This window comes from Erigeron canadensis, chromosome 8, assembly GCF_010389155.1.
Source record: "Erigeron canadensis isolate Cc75 chromosome 8, C_canadensis_v1, whole genome shotgun sequence".
In the NCBI taxonomy this organism is placed as follows: Eukaryota; Viridiplantae; Streptophyta; class Magnoliopsida; order Asterales; family Asteraceae; genus Erigeron; species Erigeron canadensis.
In genome coordinates this window covers 11,754,722-11,758,086 of record NC_057768.1, presented here as the reverse complement: position 1 = coordinate 11,758,086, position 3,365 = coordinate 11,754,722, and positions in this window count along the sequence as shown.

Below are 3,365 nucleotides of genomic sequence, written 5' to 3'. Positions count from 1 at the left end.
ATTGAGAAAGAACTTGCTGATGCTAGGATAAAATTGGAATTAATGCTAAGTTGATTCTGCTAGACATGCTGAGCTTTTAATGCATATGAAAAGTTTGAGGATTCTCCATCTAAGAGTTCTGACACTGCTAGGTTTTCTTATAATAGCATGCCTCCTCCTTCAACAATAACTATACTCCTGTGAACCCAATATTCCTGAAGTCCTACTTCAACCTAGTGTTGATGATGGTAAATCGAAAGACTCAACTCCTAAGCCAAATTTGACTGAGGAAACAACAGAGTCTAAAGGAGTTTCTTCTCAACCTACCAAGGAAGAGAAATTGAAAGGTGTTGTCCCTAGATCCGTCCACTTCTTACGGTCAGAAGACAGTATTACTCACTTTACACTTCGAAAGAGTAGTAGGTTTATACTGAGTTAGATTTTCATTAGCATCTATTGACCCTAAGAGGATTGATAAGTCTGGGATGTTGATATTAAGGATATGAAGAAGTAGTCAGTTGCGTCAAACTCCTTTACCTAAGCAGTCTAGGAATAGCAAATCTGAAGATGAATTAGTTGTAATGTAAAGCAACTAAGGTTTTGAAGCATATACTAATCCTGCACGTAAGAAGTCCCCAGTAAGTCTAGGTATCACCGACCAAACGAGACCATGAGGATTCTAGAAAAACAAGTAAGTCAGTGACACTAGTGAATCTGTAAGTACCAATAATAAGGTAGATACAAAGAAAAGGTTAAGGTCCTCTCTTGCTTTGCTTGTCATGAAAAAGGTCATTTTACAGTGTATGTCCAATCGACCCGGAGATCGGTTCTCCTTCAAAGGTTTCCACCTCGGAAGGAAAAGGGGTTTGGTAATGATAAACAGGTTCATGAGACTAAAGTTCAATCTTCTACAAAACCGTTTACTATACCTCACCGACGTGAATCTCCACCAAAGGTTCATCCCCTAAGGAACCAAGATTCACAACCCCAGTGGGAGTTTGAGTCGGTCACAAACACCTCCAAGTCGTAATTCATTTTATGACAGAATTCACTCAAGTGTTAGACCTTCTTTTGGCCCTCATTCCCCAAGAACTTCTCCGACGAGAGGTCAGAAGTCTTCTCCAGTGAGAAGACAAGTCGAGAATCAAGTCCACCCTCGGCTTCTAGCAATGGATATTGGACTGAACTGATTCTCAAGGATGAGAAGGGACGACCCAAACAGGTGAAGGTTTAGGTCCCCAATGAAAACTAATTTTTCTCATTTATGTGCAGGGAGTTCCTAGGAAACCAATTCATTTGTGGTACCTTGACAGTGGATGCTAGGCACATGACAGGGGACAAGAAGCTCTTGTCCAATTATACTGGTATAAATGGGTCGTATGTTAGTTTTGCTGGATCCAAGGGCGGCAACATCACCGGTCAAGGAGATATCGTCAATGGACAACTTACTCTAGAAAGAGTTAACTATGTGGAACAACTTACTCACAATCTAATGAGTGTCTCACAGATCTGTGATAAGGGCAACAATGTTCATTTCACAGAAAGGAGGCATACATCTTGAAGCCGGGTTTCGTTATTCCAGAAGAATGGATAATGCTCAAAGCTCCTAGGAATAGAGACATCTATGACTTACTTTTAGGTGTTGATAATCCAAAGGAGCCCCTTTGTTTGTTGAGCAAGGCAAATGAGTCTGAATCTCTCCTATGGCATCGTAGAATGGGACATATCAACTTTCGAAGATGAATGAACTTATTAGTCTTGGGTTAGTTGACGGTGTGCCAGTTAAGAAGTTTGGGATGGAAGATAAGTGTGTACCGTGTTTGAAAGGAAAGCAACATAAGAATCCGCATAAATCAAAAGTACTCAACACTATATCCAAACCATTCGAATTACTTCATATGGATCTCTTTGGTCCTGTGAACATAAGAAGCATTGGAGGGATGTCTTACTTTTTGGTGATCACTGATGATTACTCGAGGTACTCATGGGTATTCTTTCTGAAGACCAAGGATGAGACCGCAGAATGATTTATGGATTTTATTAAACAAGTTGAAAATGTCCATGGAGTCAAAGTTAAGAGAATCAGGAGTGACAATGGTACTGAGTTCAAGAATAATACTATTACTGTATTTTGCTTGACCAAAGGAATTCAACATCAGTACAGTGCACCATATGAGCCACAACAGAATGGCGTGGCTGAAAGGAAGAATAGGACATTGATTGAGACAGCCAGGACGATGATTGCTGATTCAGGGCTTCCTATTACTTTCTAGGGAGAGGCAGTGAATACAGCTTGTCACATTCTGAATCGGGTTTTGACAGTTAAATGGTTTAAGAAAACTAGTTATGAACTTTTGCACAACAAAAAGCCCAATTTGCAGAATGTTGAGCCTTTCGGTGTTCCTTGCACTTTTCTTAAAACTCTTCCTCAAGGGAAATTTGAACCTAAATCTGAGGAGGGTTTCTTTCTGGGTTATGTACCAAGTACACCAATTAGGCGTGTGTACAATCAGAAGATGGCAAAGTAGATCTTGGTACAAATGTCGTAATTGTCAGTCATAAACCTGCTGTACACATTGGTCCTGCTAATAATTTTGATTATGATGGTGTTTTCACTTCTTTTCGTGGTCCTGTTTCTTTTGCAGGTGTTCCGACTGTGGAGGATGTAGTTACTCTCCATGATCTTCTTAATGGAGGACCGGTTTCTGGTTCTTCTTCTGTTTCCTCACCAATAGTTGAGCCTACTTTTGAATCTGGAGAATCTAGTGGGACAAAAGTAGCAGATTCTACCTTAGAGCCTGCTCCTATAGATCCTACTGATCCCTTGCATATACCTCTACCTGATTCTCCTTTCTATGATACTGATGACACGGAAGGTGAAAATCAGAGGAGCCAAAAACTCCAATTATAAAACTCCAGAGCAACATGTGCAGACAACTTGGGAGATGATCTTTCAGTCGATAAGGTTCCTCAAACTAGGGTCAACAAGGATCATCCAGTCGAGCATATCATTGGTGATGCTTCTGCCTCTATTCTCACGAGGAATCAATTTAAGAAACTGTCGTTTATGTTAAGGATACTGGGGCAATTACTTGGTACTTGTATTATTGCTTTATCTCTCAGGTTGAGCCTAAAAATGTTGGAATGGCTCTTAAGGAACCGTCATGGGTTGAGGCGATGCAAGAAGAATTGGCTCAGTTTCGAAAGCTTGAAGTATGGACGTTAGTTGACTTACCTCCGGGTGAATCTCCTTTAACAACGCGTTGGGTTTTTCGTTGTAAAAGAGATGACAGAGGTGTAGTCACTCGCAATAAGGCTCGATTGGTGGTTAGAGGATTTGAGCAACAAGAAGGCTTTGATTACGATGACATTTGCACCTGTAGCTA